Raw genomic sequence first — 8,387 nt, forward strand, 5'->3', positions numbered from 1 at the left:
CTGGCGAGTATCTCTTCTGATGTATTTGGTAAGAAATGGTGGTGGTGGTGGGAGGGCCTTTTACCTCCTGGGTTGAATCTGGCCCTGTGCACAAGGCTTGTCCACAGTTGTAGGCAAGGTTCTCCTAAGCTGTCTTAATTCCAATGCCTCCTGGTAGGGATGGGGCTGCATTTGTCTGAAGGCTAGGCTCCAAAAGAAGCCTGTGGTGTATGTGCCCCTGGGGTGGCAGTCCAGGGGTGCAGTAGTTCTCACTGTGTATTGGGCACTTTGAGTTTTTTGGCACCAAGGTCACTGCACCATGCCAACTTTTTTTGCACCTGCCTCTAGGGCCAGGCCTTTTGGCTGGCACGAGAGGTATTTTTGTTTCTTGGCCGAAGAGCCTGCCATGGTATTGCACTATGGCACTACTGCACTTCTCCACTTCCCTCTCCCCACTTTTATTTGTGTGTTTTTTCACTTGCACTGTGCACTTTACTCACTGTGATTAGTAGGGTGTCAGTCCTTGGGCCTTCCCTGAAAGTCTTGGGAAGGGGTGGACATGACCTTCTGGCTTGATTTCCCTCTCTAGGGGCCTCCCTTCGGGGGTACCCAACTGAGTACTTGGGGTTGGTCTGTTTCCACAGACCTCCCAGAGAACGGGATCCACCTGGTTTCGGCTAGGTGGGCCAGTGAGTACTTCAGTCCCTGTCAGGAGCCTTTTGCCCCAGGGGATCAGGGTCAGGGTCTTTCTTATATGGAGGAGGACCATGTGAACACCCTGTGCACTTTTTTGTGTTCTCGCATTTTGTGTGTGCACTTTTATTTTGCACCGGGTGTTAGTCTGAGTGTGTTTCCCACACCATGGGCTTTAGAAAAAAAAATTGTGCACGCTCACAAGACAGGTGCTCTATACAACTATCATTACTGGGGTTGTGTCTTAGAACTGCCATGTCTGGTTATAGGTAACCTTGGTATCACATAAACATCGTTAGGATCATATATATATATATATAGAGCCAGAGCAATACTCAGGTTACTGAGTACACTTACCATACTGCTGCAACCAGAATCAGAAACTGAATTATTGTGTTGCCATAACGTTTTACTGCAGCTCATGGTGCACACATTGGTGCCATTCATTTTGAATGATACCCCAATGTACCTTGCCAGTGCATGCACATTGCAGCGCAACACACACAAATACTGTGCTCATGATTTTTGGTCTTTTGTGGTGCACTAGGCAGCAGTCTCATCAAATGAAGGATCTTACCTAATGCAACGCACGTTAACGCAGCCTCTCCTGCTTTTTACACATGGGCCTTGCTGAATGCAGTCGGCACTTATGAAACCAGCATGCAGGTAAAGATCTGTAAGCCTGCACACTGGAAGGTGTGTACATAATAACCACTTCCCGACCAGCGCACGACGATGTACGTAGACAGAATTGCATGGGCAGGCATATTGGCGTACATGTACGTCCAATATTCGTTGCCGCCGTGCCATCGGGAGCGCGCCGCCGGCGGCGCGCTCCCGCGCTGGTCGGGACCCCCGTGAGTCCGGTCGCGGGACTCGCGGACTCGATCGCCGCGGGCATCCCCGCGATCGTCTCACGGAGCGGCCGAATGGAGGAAATGCTGTATAAACAACATTTTTCCATTCTGCCTAGCAACTAGTGACGCTGATCTCTGCTCCATGTGATTGGAGCAGAGATCAGTGTACACTAAATGAAAGCCCAACCCCCCCACAGTTAGTAACACACCCCTAGGAACACTTAACCCCTACACTGCCACCCACTGGTTAACCCTTTCACTGCCAGTGTCATTTACACAGGAATCACTGCATTTATATAGCAGTGATTACTGTATAAATGACAATGGTCCCAAAAATGTGTCAAAAATGTCCGATGGGTCCCCCACAATGTCGCAGTCACAATAAAAATCGCAGATCGCCGCCATTACTAGTAAAAAAAAAAAATAATAAAAAAATATTAATAAAAATGCTATAAAACTATCCCTATTTTGTAAACGCTATAACTTTTGCGCAAACCAATCAATAATCGCTTACTGCGATTTTTTTTACCAAAAATATGTAGAAGAATACGTATCGGCCTAAACTGAGGGAAAAAAATGTTTTTTTATATATTTTGGGGGATATTTATTATTACAAAAAGTAAAAAATTATGCTTTTTTTTTCAAAATTATCGCTCTATTTTTGTTTATAGCGCAAAAAATAAAAACCGCAGGGGTGATCAAATACCACCAAAAGAAAGCTCTATTTGTGGGAAAAAAAGGACGTTAATTTTGTTTGGGAGCCACGTTGCACGACCGCGCAATTGTCAGTTAAAGCGACGCAGTGCCGAATCGCAAAAAGTGGTCTGGTCTTTGACCAGCAAATTGGTCCGGTCTGAAAGTGGATAAAGTGGTTCTAAAGCCTCAAGTTTTTCTTTTACCTTAATGTATTTTATGCATTAAGGTAAAAAAACATCTCTCCTGCAGGACCCCCCACCCCCCTTATTCTTACCTGAGCCCAATCCATTCAAGCAATGTGCACAAGAGCAGCAGCTCTCACTGTTGTCTCCCTACTCATTGGGCAGATTGATAGCAGTGGGAGCCATTGACTCAAGCCATCAACATTGGGGGACGGGGGTTGAGTCCCACTGTCTGTCAGAGCGAGCCCACATGGGTGCCCCCATGGGAATCGGTTTCCTACCTGAGAACTCAACAAGAGAGAAGGAGCCAGGGGCCACTATTGCACACAGCAAGTAAGTATAGACCTGTTTGTTATTTCAAAAATGCCTTTACAACCACTTTAAACTGCACCAGAGTTTCATTTGTAGAGAAAAAAGTTTGAAAAAAAAAAAGAAAGCTAATGTAACCACCACAAATAAGAACTAGTAAATTGCAGTATTTATATTTTTTGATCTTGTGTTTAAATATGCTTTACATTCAAGTATATTGTGCCACCAACAAAGCTGCAAAGGCAAGGCAGGGGCTGCATCAATGAAGACATAGACTGATGGCACTGCTGGGCATACCAGTAAAGGAGGAACCTTGGAATATAAGTATTTTGCTGGCAGCAACATAATGTGCAACTGGTTGGGTGCTTCTCCTGAAGGAAGTGTTTCTTTAGGCCACAACCTGTGCTGACTGTGCAGAAAGCATCCCTGAATACACTGCTGAATGTTGTTCATGTCTTGTACTCATATTAGGATTCCATACTTCAAAGAAAAACACAGGCATTTTTATTTAAAAAAAAAAGTAATTTCAATTGTACTTTAAAAAAGGAGACTATATATATATATATATATATATATATATATATATAATTTCAGAGAGAACGTGTCTTCATCCAATTTCTAAATTGCTGCTTTGTAAATTTTTACAGCCAGTATAAAGGAATAGTAGTGGTAAAAAAAAAAGAAAAGCACTTGTGGGTTTACCTAATTTATTTTCTATTTTTTGTATAATGGTCCTTTTTAGTGGGCGTGGCAGAGTGTGTGGCTACATACTTTTGCTAATAGGTGTCCATGTCAAAAAGTTGGGGTGTATGGATCAACTAATACATTCCTTCTAAAATTGATACATTATCACAATAGATTGTTGAAGCAAACCTTTATTTTCTTAAAAACACTGCAATCTTGCAACTGTAATTTTATATGTATAATAATTATCTGAAGGCGCTCTTGGGTGCTTACACAAACCTTTGATGAAAAGTCTTTCTGACAGTTCCAGTATGGGAGGCCCTTTAAACTATTGATCAATTTTAATTTTCTACTACCATTTGAAAATCCTTTTTTCTTCCTTAGAGTCCATTCACACAGGGGCAACTTTGGATCCGACTTGAAGTCGTCCCAAGTTGCCTCAAGTCACGCAACATGATAAAATCAATGTAAGTGAATGAGAGCCGTCTTAATGTACACTACTGAAGTCGCTCCGACTTCAGAAAAGGTTCCCGTACTACTTCAATCCGACTTCAAGGCAACTTGTACCCATTGATTTTAATGAAAGTTGCCTCAAAGTCAGATCCCCTGTCTTAACTGAAGCAACTTTCCAGAAATCGTTTTCTAGGCAAACCCCTCCCTCCCACAGAGCTGATTATTATGTGATTGGCCATTGGCAAAGTCCCCTGTCCTGGAGGCAACTTCAAGTTGCCTTGTAAGTTGCTTGAAGTCGCGCTGTGATTCATACTCAAGTCGTGTCCAAGTTGCCTCCCAAAGTCTCGCTGGAAGTCGTGTTGCCCCTGTGTGAATGGACTTTAAATGTGATGGGCTGCCTCGATGTCCAATAGGAAGCTGTAGGGAGTGGGCAGGTAGCTCTCAATTTGTTGAGACTTTAGAGCCAAAACTGCCAAATGCTGATATTTATGTATTAGAGTGTGTTAAATGTCAGAGACATCAAGGCCTTTTTGAAGGTAATGAAACCTGCACTTCATTCTGCCTGCTATAGTGTTTTTAGAAAGTAAATGTTTACTATAAGCAGTGATATATAGGTCTCCATCTAGGACCAATCTACAAATCTGTATACTTAATACCATAACAAATAATTTCAACAAAATCATAAACATAACAAATATCAGTCACATCAAGCATTACAATAATAGCTCAGAAAACGGTATGTGGTCATAAAAACTAGGCAATGAGAATCAGAGAACCATACATTTCTGTGGCCAGCAGGGGTCGCTGAAGACAAATGCTTTTTTGTGATCTTTGTGGTTGACCCTGAATTACATCTATATAATGATGGCTTTCAATGTCGGAGAAAGAGCACTGTGATAAAAAGCATTCCATGTTACAATAACAAGCCATTATTCTTGTTTTGTTCTCATTTGTAGGTTTTAGATAATTCAAACTATACTTCGAATGCCCTTGCAAAACCTTCTAATATTGATATATATTGTACATGCAGTATTTAATGTAAATTTCCAGTTGTATACACTGTACAATAATTGTAAACATAAATCGTGAAAGAGTTGGGCCACCAAAAACTTACAATTTTACTTATTAGTGTATGCCGGTGAGCTAAAACAGTGTTCTTAGGTCTCTCCGGGAACTATGAGTAGTAACCTTGGTGGACTCACCCTTAGTAAAGACTAAAGAAGTTCTCTCTTATGGTACTATTATACAGAAAGTATAAATACTGTAAATGAAAAGACATACATTTGTGTATAGACCAGACATTGCATGTATGGTAACATTCAGCAAGGTGTGGTACATTTAGTATGCTGGTGATTTATCCATGAATTGTTACCAAATCTGGTATATGAGAAGACATAGGATGCAAACATAATAACAAATATTACAAGATAAGTGTTACCAGAACAGCATACAGGATATAGTCATGAGTTTGAGCTTTTTAAATATATTTTCCGGATTTAAATTCCAGCTTCCCTATATGCCAATATACCATTAATGTACCTTGTACCTGTTGCAGAAAAAAGAAGTGCTTCCAATACTCTAGGACGGGCCTTACTGCAGCCTCCAGTTTCTTCTAAAGAAAACTCCTCCTTAACTTTGTAAAATACATCCTACAGAACATGAAAACTGTTATGCCGCGTACACATGATCAAACAAGCGGGTGGAAAAATCCGGCAAACTGAAGTCCGCCAGACAATCCCCCCGTGTGTAGCCTCCGGCATACTTTTTTGACCCGAAAGTACGGCGGACTTAGAAAGTAGTTTTGCACTCCAATCTTCCCGCCGGACTCGCATTTCGGCGGACAATCCGGCCGTGTGTGTGCCAGTCCGCCGTACTTTTGAAATGAACTGACTTTTCCCGCCCGGAGAAAAGTCCGCTCATTTCGAGTGGGTCTCCAGGTAGGCGGGGCCCGCGAAGGAGACGTCGCTGGCCCCGCCACCTGGTATGGACATAAAGGGGAACCCCTAAGCCAAAAAAAATCTGCGTGGGGGTCCCCCCCAAGTCCACAACAGACCCTTGTCCGAGCACGCTACCCGGCCGGCCAGGAAAGGAGGGGCGAGTGAGTGCCCCCCCTCCTGAGCCGTACCAGGCCGTGTGCCCTCAACATGGGGGGTGCCTTGGGGAAGGGGGGGCCGCGTGCCCCCCCACCCCAAAGCACCTTGTCCCCATGTTGATGAGGACAAGGGCCTCTTCCCGACAACCCTGGCCGTTGGTTGTCGGGGTCTGCGGGCGAGGGGCTTATCGGAATCTGGGAGCCCCCGTTAATAAGGGGGCCCCCGGATACCGGCCCCCCACCCTATGTGAATGAGTATGGGGTACAATGTACCCCTACCCATTCACCTGTAAAATAAAGTACAAAAAAAACACAACACACAAGATAAAATAATTTATTGCACAGCTCCGGGGGTCTTCTGTCTTCGGGGGTCTTCTCGCCGGACTCCCCCGATATCTTCTTGTAGCTCTTTTGCTAGCGGAGGAGCCCGGCATTCTTCTTCGTCGCCGCAGCCTCTTCTTCCGACTTCGGGGGTCTTGTCCCACTCTTCGGTTCTTCTGCCGGGCCACCGCGCCTTCTTATAGCTCTTTTACAGGCGGTGGCCCAGTCTTCTGTCGCTGCCGCCGCCTTCCGTTCTTCTTCTTCTTCTTCTCCTGGAGATGTTGACTCGAAGCTCTCTCCGGCCGCAATGCCAGGGACGCGTTGCGCGGCGAATTATATAGGGACAAGGGGCGGTGTCATCGGTTGATGTCACATGGGTTGATGTCACATGGCGACAGTCCCAGCATCCTCCGGGACTGTGACATCGTAAGGGGGCGGGGTCACCATGTGAGAACCCATGTGACATCAACCGATGACACCGCCCCTTGTCCCTATATAAGTTGCCGCACAGCACGTCCCTGGCATTGCGGCCGGAGAGAGCTTCGAGTCAACATCTCCAGATGAAGAAGAAGTAGAATGGAAGGCGGCGGCGACAGAAGACCGGGCCACCGCCTGTAAAAGAGCTATAAGAAGGCGTGGTGGCCCAGCAGAAGAACCGAAGAGGGGGACAAGACCCCCGAAGTCAGAAGAAGAGGCCGCGGCGACGAAGAAGAATGCCGGGCTCCTCCGCTAGCAAAAGAGCTACAAGAAGATAGCGAAGGAGTCCGGCGAGAAGACCCCCGAAGATGGAAGACCCCCGGAGCTGTCCAATAAATTATTTTATCTTGTGTGTTGTGTTTTTTTTGTACTTTATTTTACAGGTGAATGGATAGGGGTACATTGTACCCCCTTATTAAAGGGGGCTCCCGGATTCCGATAAGCCCCTCGCCCGCAGACCCCGACAACCAACGGCCAGGGTTGTCGGGAAGAGGCCCTTGTCCTCATCAACATGGGGACAAGGTGCTTTGGGGTGGGGGGGCCGCGCGGCCCCCCCTTTCCCAAGGCACTCCCCATGTTGAGGGCACGCGGCCTGGTATGGCTCAGGAGGGGGGCGCTCGCTCGCCCCTCCTTTCCTGGCCGGCCGGGTAGCGTGCTCAGACAAGGGTCTGTTGTGGACTTGGGGGGGGACCCCACGCCGATTTTTTTTCGGCGTTGGGGGTTCCCCTTTAAGTCCATACCAGGTGGCGGGACAAGCGGCGTCTCCTTCGCGGGCCCCGCCTACCTGGAGACGCGCTCAAAATGAGCGGACTTTCCTCCGCGTGTGTGGGCGAGTCCGTTCATTTCAAAAGTAGGGGTGGATAGTACGGCGGACTTAGAACGCCGTATTAGTCCGCTGAAAAAATGCCGTGTGTGGGCAAGTAGCCCGTTCGGAAAGTCCGACGGACAGTCTGGCGGGAAGTCCGCCAGTCCAAGTCCGTCAGATAGTCGGCTACGTGTGTACGCGGCATTAGAGTGAGAAAGTAGTTCAGCAGCTGACCTCATTAAAACACACCCTGCACCTATCTTCCCCCTCCAGGAGATTGTTCCCGCTCAACTCACTAGTTTCATGCTTTTCCAATGCAGTTATTGTCAGTGAGAACTGTTCTCTTTAAGCCAGTTGTCTTGCTCTGCTAATGGATTATTCTGTACCTTACTTTCTTCTTGCATAGATCATTCATTTGGCAGAGTGTGCAGGAGCTGAACAATCACATAACAGCCTATGTGGAACAAAGCTGTAGTAGTAAAAATGGGAGAAGTGTGTCCCTGGAAGTCTAAAGTTCACCTTACACTATACAATCTGATTGTACAATCTCCTTTAGATATGCCATCAACTATGTAGTGCAAGGACTTGCCTGACTGGATACAGAGTGATTAGATAGATACAGTAGGTGTGTCCTTACATTATAATGTTTTGGTAAATCTAAAGGAGATTTTACAGAAATGAAAAATAATCAGATTGTATAGTGTATGGCAACCTTTATACACCTAAATTGAACTAACTGTGCTTTCAGTGCCATTAACTCCTTCAGGCTGACGTAACTGGAATGGGCTTTTTTTTCTTGTAGGGCTGCATATAGGTGTGCTCTCTTTGTGCTGGGAGAG

Source organism: Lithobates pipiens, unplaced genomic scaffold (genome assembly GCF_037356315.1).
Source record: "Lithobates pipiens isolate NorthernLeopardFrog02 unplaced genomic scaffold, aLitPip1_a1.2 Scaffold_16, whole genome shotgun sequence".
Lineage (NCBI taxonomy): Eukaryota > Metazoa > Chordata > Amphibia > Anura > Ranidae > Lithobates > Lithobates pipiens.